Source organism: Dermacentor andersoni, chromosome 9 (assembly GCF_023375885.2).
Source record: "Dermacentor andersoni chromosome 9, qqDerAnde1_hic_scaffold, whole genome shotgun sequence".
NCBI lineage: Eukaryota > Metazoa > Arthropoda > Arachnida > Ixodida > Ixodidae > Dermacentor > Dermacentor andersoni.
In genome coordinates, this window is record NC_092822.1 from 80,512,317 (window position 1) to 80,526,668 (window position 14,352).

General features: G+C 46.8%; 1 long non-coding RNA gene across 4 annotated transcripts in view; it reads left to right on the top strand.

Moving 5' to 3' along the window:
- The window catches only part of LOC126528304 (uncharacterized), a 69,569-nt gene that overhangs the window by 21,191 nt on the left and 34,026 nt on the right, over positions 1-14,352 (top strand). For 3 of the 4 annotated variants that reach the window (XR_011890044.1, XR_011890045.1, XR_011890043.1), the window contains exons 3-5: positions 1,113-1,213; positions 7,677-7,760; positions 10,893-10,993. This is a non-coding gene — a long non-coding RNA (uncharacterized lncRNA). The remainder of the gene's footprint in view (positions 1-1,112; positions 1,214-7,676; positions 7,761-10,892; positions 10,994-14,352) is intronic. The other variant, XR_011890046.1, reaches the window with a different exon arrangement.

The window sequence follows — 14,352 nt, forward strand, 5'->3', positions numbered from 1 at the left end:
ACCGATCCGGCCCAACTGACCGCCCAGCAGCGTGGGGGAATCGGTTTGACGTCATCAGAGAATGTCTTTACAGTTGCGAATATGCCGATAAGTGTTATCACAACGACCACAAAGCCATTGTGAGCGTCGTTACTTCAATGACAATGAGTGATGCAGTGAACTCCTTACCACAAGTTCTCTCACAATGCTGTTTACAGCTCCACTGGATCATCCACCTTTGCAGAGCGGAATTGCCTTTTTTTTAGCTGCACCAACTTTGTGAAAATTGCCCTTGACGAAGCGCACAGTTCTAACCCTTGAACCAAATTACTCCCTTACACGGGAACCACTAGAAGTCAAAACTATTATTTGATTAGCATAATAACACTAGTTATCTTTTTATTTGCACACTTTACGTCACATATTTCAAGTTACCAGTTGTAGCCGGTGAGTTCGCAAGGCGTATCCGTTTGGAACGAATTCTCAGAACTACGCCAGTTTCTGAATAGGGACTTTTAAAGTGTACGACGAAATGCGTTGGCGTTCCAGTTATTTTTGTGCTTCAACGCATAGGAGAGAGTTTTCATTTAAAAAAAGTAAGTGGAAGAACAGTGTGTTTTTACCGCAAGTCTGACGGCGCATATTTCGAAATCGCTGCCATCCTCCGAATTCGTTCTAGGTTGATAAGCCTTACATAGTCACCAGCTACAATTCGTAGGTTGCAATATGTTTTGTAGGCTAAATAATTCAAAATGTAATTGTCGTAGTTTTATTAATTATTCAATTAATCATTTTTTATTTATGGTAGAAGTAATGGCCGCTTCACTGAGTAATTTGCATATAGGGTTATATAATTGTGCTATTTACTATTTAGATTAAGGATTATAGAATTGCGCTGTCTGCCGCAGGCAATTTTTTTAAAGAGCTGGTGCAGCTAAACACATACACACAACACACGCACACACACACACACACACACACACACATACACACACACGCACACACACATACACGCACGCACGCACGCACGCTCGCTGTACATATTCTGTACTGTCAATACGATTTTTTCTCGATGTGGCTGCGCCCTCTCGTTCACGGTGTGCACGCCCTGACTCCTTGCTCCTCGTGCGCAGCCTGGACGATTTCTCAACGTAACCATACCAAGCCCAGCAAAGCCGGGTACAGACCAGAAGTGAGGAAACTGTATGCCATTGCCACTACTGCAACGTCGATGGTGGGTGCAGCTGCAATCTTATTGCGATAGAAATTGTATGCACACTCCAAGCGCGCTACTGCCGTCGACGTCGACGTGAGGTTCCGTATAAAGTCTAAGGACGATGAAACCGTGGCCCCGCACCGTATGCTGTATGTGCGAGTGAAATCGTGCGAGGGCGAGCCGGCGATCGCGGCTCAATCTCGCGCACGCAACGTCGCAACGCGGGGGGTGGAAGCGCGCCGCCTTCCGTCGCGCGCAGGGCTACACCGAGCGGTCGCGCGCGCTCGGCCAGGCCGCTGCATCTCGAAAGCACCCGCAACGGGCACAGAGTCCGCGCGGCGCTGTGTTCTCGGGGCGTAGTTCTCGTTCACGCGAGTGGCTGCACGAAGGTCAATTCGCACGCCGCTGCTGCCGCGTTTCCTCACTTCAGCGTTTTGACAGCGAGTTTCCGCGGTCATCTAGCGAAATGTGTTCATGTTGGCTTGTGCGGGCGTGACGCCATGCTTGTTAGTTTACTCAGTATGTCTATGTTTGCAAGTTCGTGCGGCCGATAAAACTACTGTCCTTAGTTCGTGCAGCTGTAAAGAAAGTAGAATATCCCCGCAATAGTAGATTCTCTGCTGCTGTATGGTTAAACTCTGCCTCACAATATCTCCCTACAAGCGATGATGCTTTCTTAAGCCTCCCGAGTAACCAGGTATTGCTCAAATGGTAACTCGTTTACTGACGAATTGAAACTCTCTAGTACATGGCAGTGTCGCAACCGAATTGATGAATCTCAAGCAACTCCGATAAAAATATATAAGAAAAAAAAACTTGAGATGCATGAAAATCAAAGAATGTGCTACATGAATGGCTTCGAATCTCTATAACAGTGTTAACGTCCTCATGCCCAAAGGGTGTAATTACCCGTGATGTACTCGTATTTGTAAACGTTTCTCCAAACCCCATCCTTCATTGTAACCGAGGTATTTTCATGCGCGAGCTTAGTGCTTCTTTGCTTCCCGCTATATTTTACGCATGCTATGTTGCTGCGAATCCGCAATGCCGAGTCTTCTTTTTTTTGGCGTTGCTGTTGACCGGTCCCAATGGGTGGTCAGTATGGGCACAGTGTAGTAATGACATAGCGCTGTAGTAGTACCTATATAGACATAAAATAACGGCATATCGGAGGCCCAAAAGCCAAATGTAACGAAATTTCATTTTTGCTAAATAGGCCTTTCTACGGGCGTCATCGATGATTTCTTTGTTGGAAGCTTGATGGAATTAATCTCGCTGCACGTAAGTGCTAGTCACGTCGTACTTCAGAAAAGACAAAAATATTCTGTGGGCATTTCTCAACAAGTTCTATAACCTCTACATTGACGATTTTGCGTTTACATCAATTCCTTAAAAGCTGATTAAATAATTATTGCTATGTATTACCTAAGCTTGTAGCAAAAATGCATAGTGTTGCTCAAACTATTTTTGCACGTGCAAGGTAGCACGCGCACGCAGCTGGTGGGACGTCACAGTCATCACAATTTAACTAATGTATCGCATAATTTCAGACATAACGGTGCTTAGTTGTGGTCTAGCTTTCAATACGTTTGACATTCTTTGGGAACTAGCAACGATTTATCGAGACTGTCGAAGCGTTATCGAGACTGCCGAAGCGGTTGCCTAAGTATGCGTAAGCATTTTGCCACTAGCTCATCTCCGCGCAGCCCGGTGTCATTATCAGTGCTATGAAACTTTATCCGACCAGTATAAACGACAATAAACGACAGCGCTGCGGACGGCGGCGCAAAGTGAATTGATGACGCAAGAAAAATACTGCAGGTGGTGGTGCCAGGCACAGTGATATCTTTCCAATCAATCAATCAATCAATCAATCAATCAATCAATCAATCAATCAATCAATCAATCAATCAATCTATTTATTCATGTGTCAATGTGCATGGAGGGGTGAAAAAAAGCTGCCGATAAGGCAGCTTGTGGGTCCTTGCACCCGTACGATTGAGCAGCAACCGTTTACATCAAACGCAAGTAGCCCCCTATCATTATAAGCCGTTATCGCTCTTTAGCGTCTTATCCACCCGTGTCGAAGCACTATCAACCCTGATGGAGCGTATTCAGTCGGCCGTTGCGTATGGCGCGGTCGCGCAAGGAGGAAAGTGGGGAGATAGCACGCCGTCTTCCTCCATCGCGTGCAAAGCTCCGGGTGAGGGAGGGAGGGGCTCCGGCGGCGGCCGCGTGGGCCCTATCTTGAAAGCGATCTTCAATGGGGACAGAGTGCGCCGAGAGCTCATAGCTTGTTTTAAATGCTGACGCATTTAAAACTTCGTGACTGAACGGTACCACCGCGTACGTTGCTAAGGAGAGCGTTTCTATAGCCTGTTCAGACGCTGTTGCTGGGACGCTGGGCCTCTCAGCGAAGGCATAGACGCGGCCGTTGAAATGCTGCACCTCCGGTCGCAACGTGTGCGATCAAAGGCGGTCGCTGCACGCGGTTCTAATCTGGTCCTTGAAGAAGTGTTTTTCGAAGTTACGGTTGGCTCCAGTGTTCGGGTAAGGCACGGTTGTAAGCGAAGCACCACGCATAACTCGTAGTGCAACATACTGCCACAAATAACTACTACCTCTGAATGCACACTGATGCCATTCTTTGATAGCAACTGGGGTTGGTTCTCGTTTTGTTTGTGGATTTCAAGACTGGCTACTGGCAATTTCCAAGTCCAAGAGGGATCGCGAAAAGACGGTCTTTCCGAAGCGCTGAGGAGCAGGACGTTATGCCATTACGCCTTGAGATGTCATCACCGTCGTCATCAGCTTATTTCATGTCCCCTGCAACACGACGGGCACTTCCAGCCTTCTCCAATCACCGCTGTCTTGCGTTAGGTAATTGCAAGTTATGCCTATACAAATTCTTATATACGTCTTGCCACCTAATCTCTGCTGTCCTCGACTGCGCCTCCTTTCTCTTGGCAGCCATTCTGTAACCCTAATGGTCCACGGGTTATCTGCCCTACGCATTACATGGCCTGCCCAACTCAATTTTTCCCACCTAATGTCAACTAGAATATCGGATACCCTTGTCTGCATGCTAATATACACCGCTGTCTCCCTGTTTAATTAAGGTATACCTTAAATATTTCTTTCCATCGCTAGTTGTGCGATACTTATTCTCGAGCTTCATCGTTCTGTTAGCACGGGTAGAATGCAATGTTGTGTACACTTTTATTTTTAAGAATAGCGGTAAGTTTCCGCTCATGATTTCGGAATGCCTGCCACATGAGCTTCAAACCAGTTTTATTCTGTAAATTTTCTTGTCCTCTTCATGACGTCCTGGGTATAATTAATCTAGATAAACGTACGCTAGCACAGTTTCTGCAAGCTGACTGCCAATCATGAATTTTGTTATCTTGCTACGTATTGAACATTACTGTAGTTTTATGCATATTATTTTTCAACCATACTCTTCTTACACTTTCTCGGCTAGGACTCAATCATTTCTTACAATTCATCCCCAGCGTTTCTGAACCGGACGATGTAATTTGCAAGCCTAGGTTGCTGTGATGTTCACCGTTTATCTTAATTCTCTTCTAATCCTTTCCCGTCGAATAACTTGAATACTTCGAAGCATGCAGTGAAAATATTGGAGAGGTTGTGTCTCCTTGCCGACCCCTTTCTTGACCGGTATGTTCACGCTTTTCCTGTGGGGAATTATGATAGCTGTGGAGTGTTTATATATATTTGCTAAGATATTTACGTATGCTTTCTATTTTAGTCCTTGATTGCACAATGCCTCTATATATGCTGATATCTGTACTGAATCAAATGCCTTTTTGTAATCTATGAAATCTATATAGCGAGGCTGATATATATATATATATATATATATATATATATATATATATAATGACGCGAAAGTTTGCACGTGTTGACACGGGACCCTTAAGGCGAGAACGATGAAGTTCGTTTTTGCGCGCGGGCTCTCCGAGGACCAGCCATCGCTAAAGGCAGACGTTTTTTCCCAATCTGTCGGTGGTAAACTGTTTTAGTTGCCATAGCTGGGTGACATTTCTGGTGGAGGTGCGGGGTACGGTCGATGTTAAGATCTCCGGAGCATACCCCAGACCTCAGCCCGGCGAGTAGTTCAACCGAGCTTACCCCTGTGCACGTACGTGCCAGCCGACGCCTCCAGGGACTCCAGCCACAGCACGGTCTGCTACCCGAACGAACTAGAATGACGACCCAACCACCACCTGCCACTCCTGCAGCATCGCACGTTGTCGTCAATCACATCCGGACGCCGAATCTGTTCCACGGAAGTGCTTCAGAGGACGCCGATGACTGGCTTGACCATTTTGACCGGGTTGCCAACCTCAACGACTGGAACCACGAGCGTAAGCTACGTTACGTGTACTTCGCTCTTGAGGAGTCCGCGAAAACATGGTTTGAGAACCACGAGGCGACACTGACGTCATGGGAAGACTTTCGTAGGCAGTTCCTCAATGCCTTCGCCAGGGCGGATAGGAAGGAGAGGGCGGAGTTAGCGTTGGAGGCAAGAATTCAAGGCCCGAATGAGCGAGTGACGGCGTACGTAGAAGACATGAATCGGCTTTTCAGACGTGCGGACCCTTTGATGACTGAAGCAAAGAAGGTGCGCCATCTCATGCGCGGCGTCAAAGAGGAAATCATGTTGGCATTCTTGCCCATAGTGCGCGCCCGCTGCCCTTGAAGCGACCGGGCCGGTCGCTTTTGAGAGGGGAGCAATGACGCGAAATAAGTTTGCACGTGTTGACACGGGACCCTTAAGGCGAGAACGATGAAGTTCGTTTTTGCGCGCGGGCTCTCCGAGGACCAGCCATCGCTAAAGGCAGACGTTTTTTCCCAATCTGTCGGTGGTAAACTGTTTTAGTTGCCATAGCTGGGTGACAATATATATATATATATATATATATATATATATATATATATATATATATTATGCATATATCTGCGACAATAGAAAACAAAGTTTACACGATACGCATGCATGCAAACCACGAAGCGCCCAACGCCTTCCTGTAGAGGTGTTCCGCCGAGATACACGTATGGCAGCACCATCCGATGGCGTCCACCGTCCATCCCGCTTTCAATTCCCTCCGCCTCACAAAGCTGCAATGCAGCGCCATTTCGCAGGGACGCCCGGAAACTTTCACGCGCGCGAAAGTCACGCGCGCTCAAGCACACATGAACACATCTCACTCGATGACCGCTGAAACTCCCTATCAGAACGCTGGAGTGAGGAAGCGCGGCAGCAGCAGCGAGCAAATTGGCTTTCTTGCTGTCTCTCGCTGCAACGCGAACTTAGCGGTGAAAATACAGCGCACACGAAGCTATCAGCACTCGGCGCACACTCTTCCCATTGCAAATCACTTTCAAAATAAAGCCCGCGCGCCCGTGCCATATGCAGCAGCCACCGGCGTAGAACGCCCCTCCCCCCCAGCCTCCCCTACCCCGGTGCCTCGCGCGATACGGAAGACGGCGCGCTTCCTCCCTGCTTTCCTCCGTTGTGAGCGTGAGATTGAACCGCCATTGTCGGCTCACGCTTGCACGTTTAGCTCCCACACACAGCATACGGTGTGCGGCGACGATGTCATCGATCTTGTACTTTATACGGAACACAACGCCGACGCCGACACCGACGGCAGTAATGCGCTTGGAGTGAACATATAATTGCTATCGCAATAAAATTATTTTTTTAGCACGGGCGTGCAACGTGAAATTGTCCTAATGCATGACGCTGGTCAAACAGGCGCACGTAGGTAGTGCTACTTGATTTCAGCCTTTATGCGTAGGCTGCGAAGAAAATAAATTAGCGGCCCCTGTGGTACCCTAACTATTGCTTTCGAATTTACATGGCACAGATTTTGCTGCAGCTCGGATCGGCAGGGAACAACACATTTCTGTTAAAATAGAATGCCATGCCGCCAGCCAAGACAAAAATACGAAGAAATACAAGCAAGTGCCACCATAGTTGCGTGGAACGTTTCCGTATTTCGCGGGTTCTCTTTGGGGCTTAGAAAAAATTTGGATAGCACGTATTGAGCAACAGAAAGCTCGTTCGGGAATTATTCGGGATGGTCTACGGTTTCCTATTACGCCCTACTTCTTGTGAGCGCAATTTCTGTTCAATTGAGACATTTAGAACTAATTATGTAATTAGCTAGGTGAAATAATAAAAATAATCTGACTGGCTCCCAGCAACAGCAAACACTACCTCGGTTCTGCCCAGCTACATGTCACTTGCATATGTTTTTAAATTCTGACACACGTTACGCTGGCCATGTGGTATAATATGCCGTTTATCTGAAACCAAACCAACGAAAAAGAAATACAGAACGATGCCTGCTTGAGGGATGAGGGCGCCCACAAGTCGTAGATTTCCTGGCACAACGTCGCTTGCGATGTGCTTGCACGTTGACTTACTTGTGCTCTCTAAATTCTTGTGCAGGAACAGATTCTTACGGGCTGCATTCACGACCTGCATATATTGAGGACTTTTTCGGGTTCTTGGATTGGTTGTCTACATCAATAGGTAATTTTCTTAACGGAGCATCTTCAATTGAATGGCGGCAGCTCGTCAAAAAACAAGCAACTGTCCATAAACAAACAGGGAGTGCTTGTTACCATAACGTATTCATGTCGAGAAATAGTTGCATAGTTGCAATAGTTGCATAGAAGCATTAATTGAACCAGATGTGATACAGCATGCTGTCGTGGATTGCTTTGTGGGGGAAAGTAGACTGGTTATCTCGCAGAAGGATACATTTAGTGGCATGAAATAAAGTTTGTGTGTGCTATCCTCCTTTTAAAACCATTATTGGCGTAGAATAGGTAAGAAATAGGTAAGAAATAGGTAAGAAATAGGTAAGAAATAGCAGCGTTTACGATGAAGGCAGCATGGGGCTTGCCACGTTCAAGGCGTAATGACAGCAGCAGTAAAAATTAACTCTCGGAAGAAAAGGAAAGTTTTCTTTGTAATTCCATGATACTTGCAATTACTATGGAAATGAAAAATACCACGAAGCCAATGTCTGTCAATGAGCCCAGCTTATATAGACTGAAGCTATCCGTTTGTAAACAAGGATGACATCATCACGTTTTAATGAAATCTGAGTAGCTTGACCGACGAAAAATGCTACCCATCTCTTAGTCATGCGCAAACACTTTTCAATAGTACTTCGATTTTTTTCTAGTTTTTTGGAATTGAAACGTATGTTTCGACTTGTTCGCAAAATATTCCCTTCACTGTAATGTTTCATCCTAGTGATGCACGATCATTCTCATTCGTGAAACCGCAAACAAGCATTTTCTTTGAAATGTGAGATTATCCACATGTGGAATAAACAAAGGCTTGTCTAATAGTTTCACAAGAAAATAAATATTGATGCATTAAGAGGTTACCGTGACGGTGAAGAGAAGAAATTTGAGCGAGTAAATTTCAACGTCGAGGCGCCAGGCCATCAAAGCAGAAGGGGACAAGGTGCCAGCAAAGACATCATTGACCCATCGTCAAGTCTGTGGGCGTCACATGTCGTGTTTGTGAAATAGAAAGACGGTACGTGGAGATCCTGCGTTGACTAACACCACCTCACTCACATCACAAAGAAGGACGTCTACCCAGTACCTCGTGTAGACAACGCCCTTGATTATCTCCATAGTGTCCAGTGCTTTTTGTCCATCGACCTTCGTTCCAGGTATTGGCAAAGCGCCTTGTGTAGTCTGGATCGGGAAATATAGCCTTTTTAGCGCGCACTGAACTTTAGCATAAGGTTTAAGGTGTCAATTGAAGCCTTTTTTGCCTTGTGTAACCCTCCGACGACTTTTGAGTGCATGATCGACCCTTCAAGGGTTTAAGTGGGCAACATTGGGCGCATACATTCAGCCAGCGCCTCACGGCCATTCTTGGTGTTTGTCGCAACTCTGGCGTGCAGCTCAAGTGGGAATAAATGCCGTCAGATAACTGTGCCTGGACATCTCGTCGACATTTCTTTGAATACGACTTCGTTAGGGAAAAATTCGCGCCGTCAGGTATGCCATGTGCCGCAGACAGCAAAGGGTGTCCACGGCTTCGCGTGAAACTTCCTCTTACTTTCACTGCATTGTGAAAAGCTTCGCTTCCATAGACCGGCAGTTGCCGGAAAGCGTGAGAACTAGTCAGGGATCGTTTAACGCTATCGCGTTATGCTGTTAAAGGCGAAGCTTAAGCGTCGTCCATTTGCTTTTTTCAGTGGAATTGTATACGCCTAGGGTACCATAGAATTTTCGTGTCCGTACAGACAATGTTTCAATAGCTCACACCCCCGTAAGCAGGTAAATAATGCAATGACTCGTAGCCCCGTAATGTTCATGGCTACTTCCTTTGCATGGGTTAGTTGCGATTTCACTACCCCAGTTGTCGTTGGCGATTTCAATGTGGATTTGTCGGGACCGAATACGGAGTGGTTTACGCGTTTCCTGTTGTAGGCATATCCCTTGCGATGCCACACCGATCCGGCCCAACCTACCGCCCAGCAGCGTGCGGGCATCGATTTGACGTCATCAAAGAATGTCTTTGCAGTTGCGAATATGCCGATCAGTGTTATCACAACGACCACAAAGCCATTGTGACCGTCGTAACTTCAATGACAATAAGTGGTGCAGTGAAGTCTTTACCACAAGTTCACTCACCATGATGTTTACAACTCCACAGGTCATCCACCTTTGCAGGGCGGAATCGCCTTTTTTCTTAGTTGCACCAACTTTGTGAAAATTGCCCTTGACGAAGCGCACAGTTCTAACCCTTGAACTAAATTACTCCCTTACACGGGAACCACTAGAAGTCAAAACTATTAATTGATTAGCATAATAACACTAGTTATCTCTTTATTTGCTCACTTTACGGCACATATTTCAAATTACCAATTGTAGCCGGCGAGTTCGCAAGGCGCATCCATTTGGAACGAATTCTCAGAACTACGCCAGTTTCTACATAATGACTTTTAAAGTGTACGACGAAATGCGTTGGCGTTCTAGTTACTTTTGTGCATCAACGCATAAGAGAGAGTTTTCATAAAAAAAAGTAAGTGGAAGAATAGTTTGTTTTTACCGCAAGTCTGACGGCGCATATTTCGAAATCGGTGCCATCTTCCGAATTCGTTCTCAGTCGATATGCCTTGCATGCTCACCATCTACAATACGTAGGTCGAAATATGTTTCGTAGGGTAATTAATTCAATATGTAGTTATCGCAGTTTTGTTCATTATTCAGTAAATCAGTTTTATTCATGGTAGAAGTAATGGCCGCTTGAGTGAGTAGTTTGCATAAATGGTTATATAATTGTGCTATTTACTATTTAGATTAAGGATTATAGAATTGCGCTATCTGCCGCAGGCAATTTTTTTAAAGAGTTGGTGCAGCTAAACACACACGCAGCACACACGCACACGCACACACGCATACACGCACACACGCATACACGCACACACTCACACACACACACACGCACGCACACACATACACACACACTCACACACACACATACACACACACTCACACACGCACTCACACATGCACGCACGCGCGCGCGCTGTACATATTCTGTACTGTCAATGCGATTTTTTCATGATGTGGCTGTGCCCTCTCGTTGACGGTGTGCACGCACTGACTTCTTTCTCCTCGTGGGCAGCCTGGACGATTTCTCAACGTTACCATACCTAGCCCTGCCAAGCCGGGTACAGGCCAGAAGTGAAGAAACTGTATACCATTACCGCTGCTGCAACGTCGATGGTGAGAGCAGCTGCAATCTTACTACGATATCAATTGTATGGACACTCCAAGCGCACTACTGCTGTCGCCGTCGCCGTGAGGTTCCGTATAAAGTCTAAGGGCTCATTCACACCGGCGATTGACAGTGGTCGCGCGACCAAGTTGGTCGCAAATGGTCGCAAACAGTCGCGAACGGTCGCTTTTCTCGAAACGCGACAATTTTGGGCCAGTCGCTCGCTGCGCGATTTTTCAGTCACGTGACCATGGTTGCGAAACTGATAAACCAATCAGCGGCGCACCGGAAGTGATCTTTCATGTGTCTACATCCGGCCTCCTCCCGCGTCGCGGCAAATTCCGCGTAGATTCCGAGAGTTCTCGCTGAGAACGATAATCTCCAGGATTGCGTCTTGCGGGTCGCGCTCAGCCGGGCTTGCCGCCTTCGGTCGCTTTTTGATCGCGAGTCGCAAATGGTCACACGACCTCCTCAAGTCGCCGGTGTGAATTAACCATAAGGGCGATGAAACCGTGGTCGCGCACCGTATGCTCTGTATGAGAGTGAAATCGTGTGAGGGCGAGCCGGCAATCGCGGCTCAATCTCGTGCACGCATCGGCGGAAAGCGGGGGTGGCAGCGCGCCGCTTTCCGTCGCGCGCAAGGCTTCGGGGGGAGGGTAGGTTGGGGTGGCGCGTTCTGCTCCGAGCGACCTCGCGCGCTCGGCGCGACGTCGCTCGTGATGTACTCGTATTCGTGAACGCTTCTCCAAACCCCATCCTTCATTGTAGCAGAGGTATTTTCATGCGCTTCATTATATCTGAGCGTAGTGCTTCTTTCCTTCCCGCTATATTTTACGCATGCTATGTTGCTGCGAATCCGCAATGCCGATTGCTCCACTAATTTACTTTCCCCTACGTTTAGTAGAACGTTTAACCATATCTAGTGTACTTCTTTATACTCGAAGAATCATTGCAGGCTTCAAGACAGTACTTTAGGAAAGTACTTTATGAAAATACTGGCCTTAGTACTTCCGTGCTCTCCCCTATGTCCGGCACTTGTTGCTCGGTGACTCGCCGTGTCCTAGCCACTGCAACTCTGCCAGGTGTTGCCGCCGCACCGCCCGAAAACTGCTGTGGATCTTCCCAATGCGGATTGCCGTAATGAAAGGTAAATCTGACTTGCCCGAAAGCCTCGCTTCTCAATTAACGACGCAAAGGTGGTCCTAAGTCTGTTCTGGCAGCAAAGGCTCGGCAAAGTCGTGTAAATCCGATTTGGGTACTTAGGCGGAAACCCTTTTATCCTTCGCAACGGTAGACTTCACCTCCTCTTTCCTCTTTTTTGTAAATAAGATCCCCTAATAGGAAAGTAATTGATAAGGAAGTCCGGATTTAAGCAGGGTAGCAAGTTCTGGTCAATAAAAAGTTGTAGTTGTTGCAATAAAAAGATAAATAAGAAAAGACGTCGCAAGAAAAAAAATCGACGGATGTTACGCATGTGTGGGAATGGCGAAGCTTTCTGCGATGTGTACGCGAATATTAAAAAAAAAATTGAACGTCAATGACTCAAAATACAGTATTCGTGCAAATTTATGTAACTCAATCAGGCAGACGCAACACAATGACGGAAATGTTTAGGAATAGGCACATGAGGCGTCAGTTTCAAAGCGATGCAAGGGCGCAGTAAATTTATTGGATGCAGTGTACGCGTGTCCTTTGGCGTATTGTGCTGCACGTCACAGCCACCACTCGCAAGACAGTTTCATCCCATTATGCTTCGTCAGAAACTTCAACGTTCGTCAACGCCGATGCGACTTCAACAAGCACCGTTTCACGTGGTTACAAGAACGTCGGGTAACGGAGGCGATGCATCGACCGAACATGCGACTCGCATCTTCTCGAGTCTGTTCTTGTTCTTGGCGTTGCTGTTGACCTGTCCCAATGGTTGGTCAGCATGGGCACAGTGTAGTAATGTTGTAACGCTATAGTAGTACCTATAGGGACATAAAAAGACGCCATAGCGGAGGCCTAAAAGCCAACTGTAACGAAATTTCACTTTTAAAAGATTAAACTATGGGGTTTTACGTGCCAAAACAACTTTCTGATTATGAGGCACGCCGTAGTGGAGGACTCCGAAAATTTTGGCCACTTGGGGTTCCTTAACGCGCAAATTTGACTTCGGCTAAGTAGGCCTGTCTACGTGGGTCATGGATCATTTGTTCGTCGCATTAGTGAGGGATTTAACCTCACTGCGCGCAAGTGCTAGTCACATGGTACTTCAGAAAAAAACACAGAAAAATACATTTTTTGGGTATTTCTCAGTAAGTTCTACAACCTCTAAATTGAAGATTTTGCGCTTACGTGAATACTTTAAAGGTTGGTTAAATAATTATGGCAATCTATTACCTCTTAAGCTTGTAGTAAAAATACAGTGTTGTCATTTTTGCACGTGCAAGGTGGCACGCGCACGCTGCTGGTGGGACGTCCCAGTCATCACAACTTAAGTAAGCTATCGCATACATTGAGATTTAGCTTTGCTTAGATCTGGTCTAGCTTTGAATACGTTTAGCATTCTTTGGGAACTAGCAACGATTTGTCGAGAGTGCCGAAGCGTTTTCGCGGGCTGATCCCGAATGTAGTGCAGCCTAATACAGCAGAAAAAAAACTCGCGCAGAAACTTTTCTGTACGTTGTCTAAGTATGCGTAAGCATTTTGCCACTTGCTTATCTCCACGCAGCCCGGTGTCACAATCAGTGTTAGGAAACTTGATACGACCAGTATAAACGACAGCGCTGCGGCGACACGAACTGTTGCGGACGGCGGCGCAAGGTGAATTGATGACGCAAAAAAACTACTCCAGGTGACGGTGCCAGGTGCAATGATAACGTTTCAATCAATCAAATAATCAATCAATTAATCAATCAATTAATTAATCAATCAATCAATCAGTCAATCACTTTATTCACATATCAGTGTACATGGAGCGGTTAAAGAAAAGGTTGCCGATAAGGCAGCTTAACGGGTTCTCACCCCCGTACGATTGAGCAGCAACCGTCTACATCAAGCAGAAGCACCCCCGATCATCGCTCTTTAGCGCCTTATCAACCGTGATGAACCGTACTCCGGCGGCGGTTGCGCATGGCGTAGCCGCGCAAGGGAGGAAAGCGGGGAGGTCGCACTCCGTCTTGTTCCATCGCGTGCAAGGCTTCGGGTGGGGGGAGGGAGGGGGAGGGGCTTTCTACTCCGGCGGCGGCCGCACGCGCCCTATTTTGAAAGCGATCTGCGATGGAGGCAGAGTGCGGCGAATTCTGATAGCTTGTTTTAAATGCTGACGCATTTGAAACTGCATTGCGAAACGGTACCACCGCATACGTTGCTGAGGAGAGCATTT